The sequence below is a fragment of the Ciconia boyciana genome, chromosome 6 (assembly GCF_034638445.1).
Source record: "Ciconia boyciana chromosome 6, ASM3463844v1, whole genome shotgun sequence".
Classification (NCBI taxonomy): domain Eukaryota; kingdom Metazoa; phylum Chordata; class Aves; order Ciconiiformes; family Ciconiidae; genus Ciconia; species Ciconia boyciana.
The window spans coordinates 6,155,266-6,173,643 of record NC_132939.1 but is presented as its reverse complement, the minus strand read 5'-3'; the positions used below and the strand labels follow the sequence as shown (position 1 = coordinate 6,173,643).

The 18,378-nt window shown below is 38.6% G+C and overlaps 1 long non-coding RNA gene across 4 annotated transcripts in view; it reads right to left on the bottom strand.

Moving 5' to 3' along the window:
- The window catches only part of LOC140653022 (uncharacterized), a 94,251-nt gene that overhangs the window by 44,680 nt on the left and 31,193 nt on the right, over positions 1–18,378 (bottom strand). The window lies entirely within an intron of this gene.

Genomic DNA, 18,378 nt, shown 5'->3' with positions numbered 1-18,378 from the left:
TTCTGCAAGATCTAGCCTGTCCTGTTATCTCCAATTTATACAACACTTCCATTTCAAAACTGCATAGCTGAATTATTCTCTATAAAGCGTAGAGGATTTATTCATGTTTGAAATGCTAGTTGTCTGGCTTGAGTAATTTCTTATTTGCTCCAACTACTGCAGACATTTAATTGTACCAGCCCACAGAGGTACAATTGTACCAAGCCTGGCACAGAGCTCGTTGTCAATAGTTGGAAAAGCTTGGCCTTTGACTTCACGGACCTCGCTCCAGAACCGGCACGGCGCAGCGCGGCTGCATCCCTGCCTCCTCCCCACCCACTCCCTCCGGGCAAGGGGTACAGCGAGACCCCCGGCTCCTTTGCACCTCAGGTTTTGGGGTTTTACTTCCTTTCTCCTTCAGATTCTGCACTTCATCCCGCTGCAGTGGAGGAGGCAGGCAGCGATCCCAAATCCACCGTATTCTTCTCTGCCTCTCTCAGCTTTCGCACCGGAGCGCCGAGACGAACATTAGCGACTTCAAATGCAGAACACTTTGGCTCTCCTTCCGCAGCGAGGTTAATGCCGAGTAGCTGATTGCTGCTCCCAGGAGTGCCTCTCTGGTGTTTTCAGCAATGCCCTGTACAATCTTTGCATTAATTTCTCAGCAGTTCTCAATGTACTGTAAATGTGTCTGCACTTCAGTTTTTATTAGGCCAACATAGCTGTTGCTCTGGTTCTTGTCTGTCTGCTCGTCACGAGGGAGAAAACTTTTTCAAGCCAAACTGTTTGAAGACTAAAAAGTCTCAAGACAAGAAAAAATGGCTCTTTTGCTTGTGTTTTTCCACAGTTCTCAAAGCTTTTTTCTTTTATTTTTTTAAACCAGACACAGAAATATCTCAATTTTCTTTAGTTGCCAGAGTAATAAAGAACTCTGATCACTGTATATTTTGCATACACTCTGCATTCAATTTCTCCTCCATATTTCGTTCAGAGCTTTTTTTTTAAGCAGTGTGACTTCACTTATTAAGAACAAATGTTTTCATGTTAAAAAAAAAAAATATATTTAACTATTTAATGACCAAGGGGCCAAAAGAATATGTGTAATATTACTTAGCTTCATCAGTGAAAATCTCTTGAATTTCTTCTTCATCTCTGTGCTATAAAAATTTGTCCATTATATAGCTGGTGTTTTGTCTTTTCAAGTGGACTGGACATCATAAAGCAATTTGGGATTGCTGCTGTGTTCCAGATAGTCATTTTTGTGCCTTTTTTATGCACAGTAGAAGGATACGGTCACTACACATCTGTTGCTACTTCCACCTCTTTTCCTGAATCCAGATATTGGACTGAAAAACTTTACTTATGCTTAGTAATTTTACTTATGCCTCAAGTTGCGCCAGGGGAGGTTTAGACTGGATATTAGGAAATTTTACTTCACTGAAAGGGTTATCAAGCATTGGAACAGGCTGCCCAGGGAAGTGGTTGAGTCACCATCCCTGGAGGTATTTAAAAGACGTTTGGATGAGGTGCTTAGGGACATGGTGTAGTGGTGGTCTTGGTAGTGTTAGGTTTACGGTTGGACTCGATGATCTTAAAGGTCTTTTCCAACCTATACGATTCTGTGATTCTGTAATCTAGGTGGTATTCTTTCCTGTAGGGTAATTTCAAAGTTATTACATTCCAGGGAAGTTCTTATCTGGAAATACAAGGAGTCTTTCTGCACAAGCTTGTAGCTTTTCAATATTAACAACTCTCGCATCTTTCTCTGTAACTAGTTTTACCTCATCATCATAAGTTACACTTAAAATAAGAATGCTGAGTCATGAAATAGAGGAACATTTGAGACGGAATATGGATATCATTCACAAAGGAGGTCTGAATCACTGCAGTGTTTGGTAGCCATCTCTACAGTGTTTCTTCCAATAGCAGCTAGTTTGCTGATATTTGTTCAGAACTGAAAATTAAATAAAATAAAAAAATAATAGGTATAGTCCAAATGAGGCCCATTCTTATCAAAATGATCACTAATTTTTCCAAAACACCAAAACTCTCTTCTGTCCTACCATCCTGAACACCATAACTCCAGCTGGGATCTGAAGTAAATGTATTCTAAAAGAAAAAAATAAAAAAAAAATTAAAAAAAATTCTATGTTAATCCTACTCCTGATACTCTGTATAAAGTCATGCAGTAGCACATATGAACATTAATTGGATGTCTCCTCCAACAAAAAAGCTGTGTATACCACAGGTCTGAGTAGTCCTGTAAATACCAAATCTTCTATCGGATAATTCGCTTTAACATGATTTACAAAGAAAAGTCACCAGTATCAGTAAAGTTATTATGTGATTTTTGAATATTCATAAATACTTTTGCAACATTGTGCCAGAAACAGTGTTGACCTCAACTTGTCTCTATTTATCAGAGTGCTCCAATTAATAAAAGGTTTGCAGTTTCTGTAATTCAGCTTTTCAAGAATGTCTAAACAGAATCATGTGTGCCTAATTAATATTTAAAATGTCAGCAAAATTACAAAAATATTACTTCATTTAGATAGTGCTGAGACAGAAATTTCACCTCTACTTGAAATTATCTATTTGAGTCTTGAAAATGCCCAGATGCTCACAATTTCTCACGGGAAAGCATCGCTTATTCCTAAAATATTCTTTGAGGCAAAACAAATTAGAAACCTGTTCGGAGCTATTTCTTTCACGAGGGCTTTGCTGCCAAGACACTTTCTTTGGTGAACTGCTTTGGTTTGCTCACAAAAATTTTCTCTCACAGTAGCAGTAGAAGGAAATAAGTGGGATGAAAAAGTTTGGTTATAAGCCAAGACAGCTCATCCCAGCTCTGCTGTACAAGGGGACTAGTCCAGCTACCTTCATTTGCTGTGGTCCCACTCACTTCGTATTTGTCGTGCAAGTTTGAGAAGTTAAACCTCGTGAACCGTCATGTACAGAATTTTAATGAAAAAAAAAGGAAACAATATTATTCACTCAGTTATTTCTGCTGTAAGCTATGTTCTTTTTTAGGAATAGGCTGGGATTCCAGAAAGAGGAAAGTACATCTTGTTCAGCTTCTGATTATAACAGCATATTTAATTGCATTTCAATCATTTCAAAGCAGATAAAGCTGACCTTTATGCTCAGCACAGTGTGTTTCAAAAGGAACATGAATAAAGATTAGGTGACTATAAGGATTTCTCCAGCAGCTGCTCTTCAATAACATTTTAAGAGAACATAATGCTAATGCCAGTTTATCATAAACTTGGCTATTGTAATCCAATATGGTTCACCTAAAAGTTAAGTCTGTTTACTGAAACTTCCTCAAAATTACAAATTCACCTATTTGCCATTGCTATTTTTCCAAACATATGAAGTGTATTCATGTTTTTTTGTAGCTTACATTCCCAAAGTAATTTTATTGAGTTTTCAGCTTGAAATATGATTACAAGCACACCTGCTCTCACTTTGTACTTTTTTATTTTGTAAAATTGTACTTTACTACATTTTAATGACAGTACAGATATTGTAATGCATTAAATAGGTGAAGGGGTGTGTATTTTACTTTCTTCGCATAAGAGTGGCCCAGTAACCTATTTCAAATAGTGCCCACGACTACACATAGGGAGAAAGTATATATGATAAATGCTTTTTTTTATTTAAAACCCAATATTTTAAGAAAAAGCTGCTAGGTAGGACAGACTGACCCATTCCATTTTCTTGAGAAAAAACTTCTATTTTTATTTGTCTTGTAATGATCCTATATCAAAGCGTCACACACTTCATTAGAAACAGAAGACATTTTGAAGCCTATGTAGTCATAGGTCAATCAGCAGCTTCCCTACTTTTAAAGAAAATTTTCAGTTATATTATTACTAACGTATAATGAAACCGAACACCGATCAATGCCCTGAACCACCTTCCTGGGCTCCAAAGAGCACACGCAGAGTGGAGCTCAACATCTCTGCTGCCAGAGCAATCCAACAGCTCTCAACAGTTACCTCTCAATCCTGCCTGCTTTTGATTTATCCAGACCCCTAGTAGCAGGCTCTTTCACAAAAAAAACCACACAAAAAAAAAAAAACTCAGGGGAAAAAAGGTACAAAAAAAAGAAGGAGAGAGAGAGTATACTCCATAATACATACAAACTACAGAAGTGGATCTGCTTTTTGTAACATGAATTTTTATCAGAGTTTCCTCAGGCTCTTAGCCAGCTATGTCAGAAGGAGTTTCACCGAAAGCTTGAAAGGCACCAGAACAATTCGCCTGTATGGGGTTTTTTGTCATTCGGCTATAATCCTCTGTCAATAAACAGGAAAAAAATATCACCTGGAGCTGAAGAAAACATCAAAAAAGTCAGGTGGAAGGACAGTTTTAATCAGTGTTTCATTGTTTATCTTCAACCTTAGAATTTAGTAAGATTTTTAAAAGCAGCTAGGCATATTATCAGATTTCAAAAAATGAAGCACTTAAATGATCTTGAAAATTCTCATAAACATCTTTCTGCAACTTTATATGCTTCTTTTTTCTTTTAAAAAAACCTCAGCTACTTTTGGCAAAAAGTTTTTTCATCCTTTAGGAAACAATTTCAGGAGCAGGCATAGAAAGTCATGATCTAATTCTCCTCCTCCACTGGGCTGGGAGGATGCGATCAGCTCTGACTGGTGTGCCGTGTAGATATATCACCTTAAGAGTGGGTCTGGGTCAATGCATCTTAATGGTTTGCAAGCATCACCAACATCAAGCGTACGCAGACCAAACCAAACATCAGCATGCAGACACATGAACTAAACCAAATGTGTCCAAATTTAGTTTTTATTACAGATATACCATGCTCATTCTTATTTTTCTTTACCCACTGCAGGAAAGACCCTTAAATAGAAAGCTAAAAACAAATTGCCCCTATGTTTTATATTAAGAGATGTCTCCTGATAGGAATTCCCCATCCCTCCTGGCTAGAGGCAGATGGTGACACATTAGAACAAATAGGCTTTGTTAAACAAAGCTGATTTTTTCCTTCTAAAATAAGTTTGGTCGATGAAATTATTTTGCTGAGTTAGTAACCTAAACGGGAGAATATTTTAAAGAAGAATATTATTTCAACTAATTAGCATTAGTGTAATTAAAGCCATAAATGAAGTTTGATTCTGAGGTAAGCTAATTCAGAATAGGGCATTCTAATTTACTTTTACCTTCAATCAGTGGAAATTTCACTGTTCTTACCCTGGAAGAAATAAGCTTTGAAGAAAATCACTTAGCTTCCAAGGGTTGTTTTAATCAGTAAAAAATACCCATTCAGCCTTAATTTCAAAGCTTTTCCAATTCAGAATTAGTGTTTATCGTGGAGGTAAGTGTCTTAATGTGTTCGTAAATCTGGTCTCGTACAACAATAATTTTCACACTGCAATAAATGCTGACAGAAATTGTTATTATTATGTTACTTAATAAACAATTAATTGATAGATTAACAAAAAAAACAGAAATGGAAAATGTCAAAGTATAACTGAATCAAGGCTATTCTAAAGAAGGTCCCTCAGAAATCTATTCTTGAAATAGCACTTTCATTATATTTATGAATCCTAAGGAAAAGGATAGAAATGCAGTGGCTGTAAGCTTTGTAGGTGATGCAGAAGTAAGCTGACAGTTATTTCCCAAGAAATCTCATATTGCACAATATGTTCAGCTTTGGTAAAAAATGATGTGGAATACAGTTCAATGCAGATTGGTATGAGGAACCAAGGATATATATCACAGGTAAGCTTAAGAATTCAAAAACTGTAAGATAAAGAATAGCCAAGTACAAATAAGATGCTAGGACAATGCAAATGGGAGCAAATGCAATCCTTCAATGAGTTCACAGCAGAATATCAAACAAAAAACTGTTATTGCCATGACACATCATTACTGAGACATTCCCAGAGTGCTGTATTTAATAATGGTGTCCCTATTTCTAAAAATTGTTGAATATAAAAATTGGGCAGCATCTTTTTAGTGCTTAACAGATGTGGAAAGATATGGTTTATTTTTAAAAAGTGTGTGGTAAATCAAATAAAATAATATGCCTGACAGCGCAGCAAAGTTAGATCTCTTGTACTCCTCAACTCAGCCCTTCTCAGCCATTTTTCTCCACAGGCACTGGAACACTTCGATGTCTCTAAGAATTTCAGTTCACCAGGTTTACGAGGGACCGCAGGTTATTAAGGGCTTATTATGTCAAGTAAGCTTCATGGTTGAAGCCTCATGCTAATTATTTATCTTTCTGAGTACTGGGCCCCAGAAATTATTTTGTTGGCTATACCAACCTCCCCAACCCCCAAAAAACCAAACAGGACTGAGCTGTGCTTGACCTGGCACACAGTCTTCTGATAATTCCCCTTCATGTAAGTTACTAGTGAATTTTAGTCCTTGGCTGTTAACCACAATGGCACACAGTCAATGCTTGATTTAAAAGAGCCAGCTGCAATAGTGTCCATTAGTTTCCAAAGAATAAGCAACTCCAGAGTGATGTGATGCCTTGGTGCCACGTAACCAAGCAAGAGGTTCTGCAGGAACAGTAGTGTGGGAACAGAAAGCAAACAGTCAAGCTCCTTGACTTACTTTCCTCCTACATACGGTGTTGCTGGTACACCTCATCCACTTTTTTTTAAAAATATATATATATATAGACACACACCCCTACAGAAAGCAGTTGCAGAGACAAACACACACTGCCTTCACATTAATCTTTTAAAAGAATGAATAATTTAAAAGAATGAATAATTACAGAAGCATTTGGTCTTTTTAAGGGTACAGATGGCAGGGGGAAAAAAACCACACTACACAGACAAGTTGAAGCACCGAGCAAAAGGCGGCACTTAAAGAGTATCTCAAGCAGATAAGGAAAATGCACTACATATAATGCAGGGGGAGCATTAAGAGCTCCAGTTTAAAGGAAACCAGACTAGGAGAGTTCAAGTTATTTGGAGACAAAGGCTAGAAAGATTAGTGACAGTCAGTCGGGGGCTCCAGGCGCCCTGAATGACTCGGTTTCAAAGCCAACTGGAAATGAGGGATATTTACAAATATTTCCTCCAGGCACTTCATGTTTTTAGCTTCAGCCTGAGTTATAGCACATCTCTTCTCACCACCGTTCTTTGTGGAAAAAATGAAGTTCAAATGTACTTACGGTATATTCATTTACCCTTGAACTACAAATTAAGACTGCCTGTCAAGTGCCAAACCTTTATCTTTTCAAGAAGTCACAGGAGCTGGTTTTATTCTCGGTATATGACTGGAAGGGGCTGCTGCTTCCAAATGAAAGGAGGATTGGAAAGACCAGCAGAGGCCAGGAGCTAAAAAATAATACACTTAGAAGTCACAAACACAGAGAAAGACATAAAGGAGAAGAAGAGGGTAGGAAAAAAATGGCCCTAATAAGATAAATTTAAGAAACGAAAAAGAAACAAACCAAAAATTGTCTCCCTAGATTCTCTCTGAAGTTTTTGCAGCCTCATAAGTATCCAGCAGAGTAGCTCATCAGGAGGGATTTGAATATTTACAGGATAGAGATATAAGAGATAAGATGGCATATATGTGAGACTCCAAGCAAGCTTCAGATGACACTCACATCACTGCACAGATAAAGAGAGAGAGAGAGGTTAATAAAGAGAGGCAAGTACAAGGATTATGAAGGGCTACAATGGATGGACAAGAAACACCTCTTTGACCATAGTGGAAAAGAGAGCTGAATCAGGGATTCAAAGAAAGGCAAAGCATCCTAACGGCATCATCTTGCCCAGGTGGAGAGCGGTAGGGCTAGTTGGGTGCTGCAAAGGACAAGGCCACAGTTAACATGTGGAAGGAGAAGAGGATAAAAGTGACAGGGGTATGGAGGAGTATGAACGCTGATGGTATGTTGTAGCAAGGCTGTATGAGAGTAGGGAGGCCAGGGAGAATACACATTCGGGACCAAATGGAAGGACCAAACTCTTCTTGGCTTCCTGCAGCAAAAATGATTTAGTGGTTGAAACATGTGCCTGGAAGTCTGGAGCTCTTTATTCCACTCCCATCTCTGCTGATTATTTGTTTCATGACCCTAGGCTAGGCACAGAACTGCTCTGTGCCTCAGGATTTCCATCGCAAAACGAGAAGAACGATTCTGCTGCAAGCAAGTGACCCTTCAGGCTGCCCAGAGCCACCCGCTCCCAGGGCACCAACCGCTGGAGGGACTTTAAGAACAACTCTTGCTGTTGAGATTGAGCCAGTTTCAAAATAAATGAATAAAATAAATCAAATTTACCTTTGTACAACCAATGAGACAGTCTCATTGGTTTCCAATTCAAAGAGAAAACTAGTGAAAAATTTCTGATATTGGACTCAACAGCTCTACCTCCCACACCACAGAATACTGCTCTTCTTGCTGCATTTACTTTGTATACTAACATCTCCTCCTCCAGCTCATCTAAGTCCAAGAGACACGACTGATACAAAAATAATACGGAAGCTTCATGGCTGGAAAAAGATAGAAGTTAAACATTGAGATACCCATACCAAAAAGATTTTTTTTTTTAAATGGAGAATGTTCTGTTCCTTTGCAGTCTTAAAACAGAAACTGAGATCCAGATACTCAGGACAAATCACTGCAGGAAAAAGAAAACCCCACAGTAACCTCTAAATTACCTGAACGAGTCATGTACATCAGTTCTCTTTTAAAAAGAGTGCTTTATGGAATTATACCTAATTTCGCAGTAAAGTTTTAAGATAATTATTTTGCTTATTCTTCACTTAATAATAGGAAAAAATCCCTTCACCTAACAAATTAGCAGCAGTACCAGGAAGCTATTCATATGGGGAACTCCATACAAAGATCCATAATCCTTCTGTTTTCATATAACATATAGAAATAAGCAGAGAGGAAGACTGTATAAGCCTTTGAAATAATCAGAATCTATAAAACAGGACACGATAGTTTCTACATCATTCTGGAAGGCAGGAAAACTATCTTCTCTGATCCTGATAAGAAATTCAATCTTCTGCCATCACAGAATGCAATTGCTTTGGCTGGTTTTGACTATACGAAGAGATTGAAAACTGAATTCTTCCCCTATATTGGGGCTAGATTGATCAGGGGTTGTTCGCATTGATTAGCTGTGACAGCTAGCAGCTAGTTATAAACAACAAAAATTCTTTCTTCTCCCCATACTGGCCTACCATGGAAAAAATTGTGTGGGTGCAGGGGGAGGGAGAAGAGGCCACCTCCTTCAGTTTTCTAGGTACTCTCTTAAATTGGAGGACTTAATAGGGGATTATTTTTTGTTTAGAATTAGTTCTTGTCTCATGCCTTTTCTTCTCGTGCCCTAAGTTAATTAAACCCTTAAAGGAAAAAGGAGGGGAAAAAATAATTAGGAAGGCAGGCCCTTTCTTACCGTATACCATAGGTATTTTCACCAACACTCGCAGATCAGAAAGCAGCACGGAACTGATTAGAGCCAGTTTTATTCTCTCTGTCATTTTACTCTCCTTTTTGTTTCCCTGAGCCAAAACTGAATTACAAAAGAACAGACACATTAGCTAAAATCAACCTCTTCCCACAATTTTCCACTGAAGCAATATTCCACTGAGCTGAATCACCAGAGTTCAGTGGCACATGTTGCTTGTACACATTCGTCTGCATTTGTTAGACTTGGTTCATCCTTGGATGTACCTTATTCAGAGGCACTCTTACACATTTTCTCCCTTTTCTATGAAAACTAAAATACGACCAGAACCCAGACTTCCTGCTGCAAACACTATTGGCCAGCAGAGATATTAGAGCACTTCATCTAAGCTATACAGTTCAGATAAAAGCATGCAAGGCATCTCAAGTTAAAAGCCTTCAGGGCAAAGTTAATTTTACACCCCAGCCCTCCAAAGTCATTACGCTGTACCAGCAAAACAACAATAATGCAGGAAATACGCCACAATACCCCTTCGAAACTGGGATGGGCAGAGTTGCTTCTCTCTCCATTTACTTAAGGAAGGTATATAGAGTCAGTAATACACCTACACCTGCCATGTAATTTGAAGCTAGCTGTGGTACAAAACCATTAAGGCCCACTGAGATCAAAATACTGATATCCCAGGCTCTCATGCACATATTTACCGTGGTCTGGTTTTTTACAGATTATCTTAAAAATTCCAATAGACACAGAAGCTTGATTAAGTGAGGACTTTTGCAGGATGAGGTAGTATATTTTGTTATGCTGATTGATAGCTGGAAAAAGAGCTTTTACCAGCTCATTTTCTTATATTCAACCTCATACATGCAAAACTTTGTTTTTTCCAACCCTATCTGATATTACTTCTCTCGCAGATCTTGTCTCATTCATACGCATAATCCGTCAGAGAATGACAATATTGGTACACTACAAAACTTATGCAAAGCACGAGGAGAACTGGAGGAGTGCAAAGGAAAAGGAGTCCTACCTCAGCTCTTCCAACACGGTTAGAAAGCAGAATGTTTGTCAGTCTCAGATTTTGAGGTTTGCAAAATTGTACCAGAAAATATGCTTATGCATCCAGATTTTTTTTATAATCTTATCTGAAAGACAGCTTGCTTTGCTTAGTTTCCTACAGCTCTACCAATTTTAGTAAAAAAATACATGTGCCTTCACTGATTTAGACAAATTACACTAAAGTTCCCGGTGTATTCATCACAGCAGCATTTTCAAACTCAAATACTTTATTTTCTGAATAACTGAGTCCAACATCACTACCAGCGCCACTACTCCAATTCAGCCCTTTGAGAAATCTTGCACTATTTCAAGAAAACTCATACAAAAAGAAGGCATGAGGAAGAAGTTGTTCTTTTAGATTAAACAAGGTAGCACTGTTTAGCATATTCAGGCAAAAATTAACGATACAGATCTGGTGATCTACAGAAAAACACCATGGCCGAGAACTTCCCCTTCTCCCTTTTTCAGAGATGACAGGTTGTTTTCGTCCGACACTGTTTAATATAACGGTAAGGTTTGCAACCCCATCTCTGGTGCAGGCAGCTATATACCTAATGCATTTCTGGGGATATCTGGTATTCACAGAGGATTGCCTTAAGTGTCCTACAAATTAGCAAGTTCAAGAGTGCACGGAGGACCTATGTATATTATACACTCATCCACTCACACAACCACATGTCTGCACAGCATCAATCCGACTTGTTCTGAGCCTAAGGCTTTCCTCCTAGGAACGCCATTATTTGTATTTCACTTTTTTTCCCTCAAACAAGATCTGAAAATATTCATATCACACTCTCAGACTTGATCAGTTTAACTAGAATTTTAGGTAACAGTCATCATACTGGTTCATTACGCTACTGCCCTAATCATACGTAGCGAGAACAGGGGAGCTGTGGATTTCTGGAGGAAATTATTCTTTCACCTAAACATAAGAAAAGGTTTCTGAACATCATTGCAGACCTCTCAAAGTAGTTCCTGCTGTTGGAAAGCGGCTTACATGCCAGACACACTGCTGCGTCTTGTTTAAAAAAGGTAAAGAAGTTTTTGTACAACCACGTAGGATTGGTATAGCCACAGCCTGCTTGTTTCCCGTTTAATTTCTTCCTTTCCCGCCAGCCGACTGATCAATCAGACCTACTTCCAGTAGTGCGACAGTAGCGATAGGCGGACAGTGCTCTACAATGAAAATATTTTACGCTCACTTTGCTTCTGAAGGTATCTGAATGCAGTAATGGTTCAGGGCACAGGAGAGTTGGGCTGCAACTGTTCTTTTCTGCTTTGAATAATGCACGTGAATAAATATCCCCTCTTCTCTACTGTCCTTTCAAATACTCAAATCCTATGTTATGTGTTCCTCTGAAGAATAAGGCCAGACCGCAATCCACTAAGCTTGCTGCAACAGGTGTAGAAAGCGTTCCACATAGAATATCCACATTGCTGCGTAAATTAGCCATGAAATCCTTGTAGAGCATGAATAATCAAAAAGAAGCAAGGGACCTTAAATTTTTTTTCCAGTTATTCATATTTATCAAAAAACAGACTTTACATTGCAACCAAAAAATGAATGTATGTACCATGCATGGAATAATTTTTGAAAAAAGGCAGTCACTTTACCAACTCCTGCAATGCTATGCTGTTTCAAGAAGATAGGCAGGACACACAGACCCCAATATTAATCAAAATATTTCCTGTCACCTGTGCTGATAAAGCCCTGGCAAGGTCATATGTAAAGGAAGTTTTCTTGATAGGAAAAATTGTCTGCATCTCCAATATGTGCATAAACAGACTAGTAACTGAAAGAGTGAGCAATAGCTGCGATATCAAGAAATCCCAGGATATTATTTACAAAACGGCCAGCTGTGCAACTGCAACTACAGCAATTTCAGTTGCTACAGTTTTCAGGCATGCCCACACAATTATTAATTTAATATTTAGCCCACCCAAATCCAACCACATTGCTCCTCATACAGGCTGGCTTCTTCCCAGAAATAACTATTTTCTTAACATGCCTTCACACAGTTTTCTTAATTTAAGCCTTTCAAGCATGAGCTATCTTAGAAATAAGGGGTATTAGATATTCTGAATCCCAGCAAAACACATGAATCTTAGAGCTTCACCCAATATTTTTTGCAGTGTGCCATAATTCCTGACTGAATGAAAGCATATCATTATTTAAGTGCCTTAGATCTTGATTTAAAAATTAAGAGAACCGGAGAGCTCGTGATTCTAGCAGTCTCCGTATATGCCATCATTTATATTAAATCCATCAGTGTTTCTTTAGATGATCTTCCAAGATGAAAATCAGTTGTGGCGTTAGTACCGGGATCACTAAATTTGGGAGTCCACACACAACACAAAACCTATTTCTTTGTATGCATTTCAGTATTTTCATTTGATAAAAATTTCTTGAGAAACCAAGTAAGAACTTATTTATCAGATACTATTTCTCTGTACAGTGTATTTCCCCACCTCATCCTGTCAGTTGTCTTCTGTTCTTGTTATTTAGAAAAAACCTGTCATTGTAATTGAATGCACCAAAATTCCTGGCCAATTAGTATACACTATCCAAATACAATAGGAACAGTGTCACGTATCCACAGGCTAGATTTGGTTAGGCACCTGGCCTCTTTCAGACGTGATCCATATAAAAAGAAAGGAGAAGATGCTGGAAAATTGTGTGTTCTTTCTGAGCCAAGCCATAGAGATAAATGTGCTGCAGCCTGTTTCAAAATCTTTTTATGACTGTGATACCTCTGGGTCAGGGTCTGTTTTTGTAGAGCGAAGCAGATTTTGACAGAACTGTATCTCTTTGTGGCTGTAATAGAGTAATGTATCAAATTGGCAAACAAGACAAAATAGGATGCCATTTTTTCCAAGTTCACTGAAAACCGTAAGGGTGGGTCATTACACAAACGAAAAACCCAGAACTAAAGAACTCAAATAGGGCAAAAACACTCTAATGTAACCTTGAAGCATCCTCCGCTGGAATATACACTGCTTTACAACAGACAAACACACAAAGGGAAGCTTTAAATACGAAGCGTGACCTGACTCACTATTAGATGTAACTGAATTTCTCATTTGTTAGGTAATAAACAGTTTGGTGATTACCATTTCATTTACATGTAGGAGTCATTTGCAAACTTCAGGTCAGAAAGATGTTGCCAAAAAACACAGTGGCAAAATAATGGATTTTGTAGTCTGCAAGAATAAGGCAAATAAAATATAAGGAAGACTGGGGACCTGGCTAGGGTCATGAATATTTTCACAAGCCTGCAGAAAACAGTGGAGTGACTTGTTGTGATGTTTTGCCAGTGGACTCTAGCCTACGTTATTATTCACTTTCAAAGTCTGTTGACTTCCAAGACAGTGCTGTGGCATTTAATTATACGTGAATTTGCATGACTAAGCAGCCCTCAGTAATTTTTTTTTTTTTTAAAGCCCCAAACAATAGAACTTTGATTTCAAGTGGGTTTCAAGAAAATATTGATCTATTTCCATTATTCAGAAGAATAATTAAAAATCCCTGATCACCTCCAAGTAGAAAGCAATGTGTACTTAATAGGAATTTTGTGCAGTTGATAATATACACATTTCTAATGCTCTTCAAAACACATATGAAACATTTCCCAGAAAAAAACGAAGCTTGCTAGGCTGTCCTGGTTAGGTGGATGCACACAACCCGAAGTAGTGTTCTCCTGTAGGAAAGGACAGGTGGATCACATCAATCCAATTTCACATAAATATCTGAATATTTATGTAATACATACTTCAATACAGGCACACATATAAGTGTTTATTATAAAAATATTACACCTCAGGCTTTTTAAGCATTGCTTTATGTAATACCTAATGTGAGATTCTTCACCAGAGACAGAAAGACAACGCAGAAAGCCTAATGAGCCGGTAACAGAAGTCAGCATACAAAGCGTAAGGATATCACAAATTTAAAAGACCTTCCAGTGAGATTTTTGCTAACGTCTCACAGTTAAGCTCCAGGGCTCCAGTGTCATTTATTTCCTTGCCTTGAGTAGGGAAATTAGAGCACTGCAAACACCAGGAATGAATGTTTATCTCCGATCTGATTCACTGCTGAATCAAAGCTCTCTGCGAACCAGCTTGAAGAAGTGTGTTTAACTGGCAACACGCATCGGGAGATACAAGCTGCCACTTTTTATAAAAGGCTTACACACATTAATATATAGGAATTTGAGCTATATAAACAGGTTATGGCAGTATTTTGGGATAAGGCTTCTACTTTACTCTCCAGAATCCAGGTTATACATTGCATGTTCTCTACTGTCTGTATTGTCCACTTGCATCATTAAATAACATGAAGCTCCACATTGACTCCCCCAAAAAACTCCTTAAAACAGCTATTTTAGTGCTAGGCAAAAGAATACTAGAAAAGAGAAATGGCTAAGTGAAGTCACTTGTGTGTCATCTCTCATTCAGGGGACAGGGAGAGTAACACTACTCAAAACCTCCCCACCCTGCTGCTTGGGCGGAATGGAGTACACGTCACATTATTTTCCGTAGGGAAGCTTGCGAACGTGGACTGCTGTGGGATCAGGCAGAGAAGAACTTGGATGCCCGGCACTCCAAATTTCCAAACAGCACCCTGCTATAGAGCCAGGTTGTATTTCCCTTCTCTACAGCTCACAGTGTACCCCATGTAATGCAGTAATTCAAATTAATTTTTCATAAGATAAAAATAACTCATCGTGTCCCAGCCAGCTGGGTACTAAATCTAACTAGAAATAAAAAAGTTTCAGAGAAGGAATTCCACTTATTTTTTTTAATATTTCCAAGCCTTTTCTTCGATAGACAAACAGCATCTGCCTGTCTGCTTGACAGCTGTTACCGTATGACAGACATTCCAGCACAGCGCTCCTATCCTAAAGAGAAATGCCTACAAGCATTTCATGAAATAATCACACAGATCAATGTTTAGTATGAGAATTTTCCAATGCCTTTCCTCTGTTTCATATCCCAAATGAGTACAAGTAGATGTGTTACGTCCTATAACTTTACAGCTACAAAACCAGAATCTGAATGATAGTCCTTCCCGTTTGGGAAAACTAAAACTTGTATTATTACTTCTCAGCTCTGATAGTGATACTGGTACAGCAACAAAACAAATACTGAATGATAGGATACTGAATACTATTCCCACTGACATTAATGGGTTTTGCCAAGATAACGCAGATTACACAGTAGAGTGAGGCACTAATGCTGGGGAAGCAAAACAAAATCTAAGGGGGATTCCTGGTGGGCAAAGTTCCATTTTGTCTTTTCTGGATCTTCCTCTTTGAAGCTGCACCTCCGAGTCAGTGAAGGTTTTGCTCTCGAATTGTACAGGAGAAGCAAGAATGTTTCTTCACTGTTTGTACACACTGGACTCATCTCTGCGCTGCAATCAAACAGCCTTTCTGAAGTTCTCATTGTCCATACACAGCATCTGCTTTCAGTCTTCCCACCAAAGCAACTCTAGCCCAGACGAATTTGTTACATCTTTCCCCGATCAACTAACAACCAAGCTGATGCTGAGAAGTTCTAGCCTGAGTCGGAAGTTTCAAAAAAAAAAAATCTCTCCTCCCACAGCTAAGAAAAAGCAATGCAATTTGCAAATGGCTTTAAAACACATTTAACTATAGCTTTTAAGGTAGCACATAGTTATTTTAGTGTATTCAGCGACCCCAAACTAGAACCTAGTTTCTTTTGCACTATAGAACCAAAGCCAGTCTCAACATTCCTGTCTTATTTTCTCTTCTCTCTAGAGTGGGCAGAGATAGGAGCTCCCTTGGCTGAGAAATGAGGTTCAAACACCACAAACTGAATCCACGCAGAGGTTCCTCCCCACCTTAGCTACTACCCGGTTGCAAAGTCAGTTCAAAATCCACAGGACCTAAATTTTCCAAATTAAGATTCTTCATGCACCTAAAATTCTGCCTATAGCATTTCCAAGAGCTACACAAGTCCTGACAGTGCCCATCAGTAAGTGCCTGGGTTTCTAAATTCAGCTCTGGCAAAACTGGGCTCTCCTGCACCCACTGCCTTTGCAGGACCCACATTTGGCACCTGATCTGCAAGTATATCTGGTGGGCGAGGTGCCAGAGAAAGAGATGGCGAAGGCGCTGCTCTGTCGTCTCTTCTCATCCCTCTTGCTGCCAGCATTAAACCCGTGACAGAAGATATGGCAGACGAGCTCGGTTCCATCCTTTGTCTTATTTAAGCTGCCACCTGCGACAGTAAATGTTTAAACCTCCAGACACAGGTCAGTCTGAGGTAGGAAAGGCAATGGTATCAATCTTTTCTACTGAAGCTAAACTGCTTCCCAGGGATGAATTAAATATTCATTGAGCCAAGAAAAGGAGAAAAAGAATTCATAGGCCACTGGTTTGGCTATCTGATTATTTGCCAGGGAAACACAGCTTTCTGTACTGCTCTACTGAATGCTTAATGTAGAGAAAGTGTTGAACAGCACAGACACGGGGTTGGATGTCTCCTTATCTCCCGGCTAACCACCAGAGCCACTGGGCTTAAGAGTCACGCCAGCTCTATTTGCTACACCAACAAATATTTAACCCTTCTGCACAAAGGGAATCAGGTTAAGGAGACCGAAGCTCTTTCTATCTATAAGGTTTTATGGATGCTTCAGAGTATAATATCCCTACGTCCAACAAAGTCCCTAGGTCCTTCAGACTATAATATCCCTATGTCCAAAAAAATTTCAAAAAGAAAACAAAGCAAGCAGAAACACCCCCAGACAAATTGAATGGGCTTGTTTATGAAAAGTTGACATATCTGGTCACAGTGGAAATTAGTAGAGAAGTATCTAGTTATTTTTATTATCCCAAATTAAAACCCAATGTTGTCTGCAACTCTGACAAGTTACTGCTTATTACCATAATATAATATTTATAAGCAGTGGATGACACAGACCCTGACATATTTTTTTTGTGAAGCAGCATATAGAAATAACAGTTTCCTACAAGTCTCAAAAAAAATAGTCCATACAAATCTCAAATTAGCTGCAATATACATACATGCGATGTGTTAGAAAAACCCTCCTGCAGTAATGAGCCACTAGCCGTCTAGTCACAGCAGGAATAGCCACATTTAAATTTCCTCACTAGGCTAATGAGAAGAAAAAGAGAAAGATCTTTGTTTACCCTATAACCAGAAGCCATTGTAATTATTTTCCTAGGGCTAGCTGAATGCAAAAAAAGTCTGCTATAACGAATGTACGCTGGCTTTGTCCGATGGCCGAAGTTATTTCTGTTTTGGTGGTGGAATGTGGTAGGTTTGATCTCCAAGGACTTGCTCAGAAAATAGTAATTTGGGGATCATCTCTAGCGATGCGTACAATGAAAATTAAGTTCTACAACAAAATAAGTTTTGCCACTGGGCAGATTGCTGAATAAAAAGCTTGACTTGCATTAGTTCCCGTTATCTGTATTTGCAAGCTGTTCACAAATAGCTAGCCGAATCATAGGAGATTTTCCATAAATATTCACTTGACGTTTACTGAAAAAAACAGTAGTTTGCTATCCAAATTTATAGTCATTATTTTCTCTAGAAATATCATTTTCGATAGGAAACACAAGCATAGGAAAAGCTTTTTTGGGTAGACAATAGCAGAACCCGTGCCAAACTATCAGCTTTGTGCACAGACCAGAAAATGCTTCAGTGCGCCGGAATTCAAATTTTATCAAGTCAGTCAACACATTTCTAATAAACGTCATTTTCATGCCCCCTTTTTGCTTACTTAAGCAAGCTAGGACCAAACAAGCAATATAATACCACTGAAACAGAACTAATAAACTAGAAATTATGTGCCTTTTTTTTCTTGAAACATATCTCCAGGGCATCAGAAATTCAGCCACGGTGACTAAGGACTCAAACCCATTAGAGCTGGTTTTGT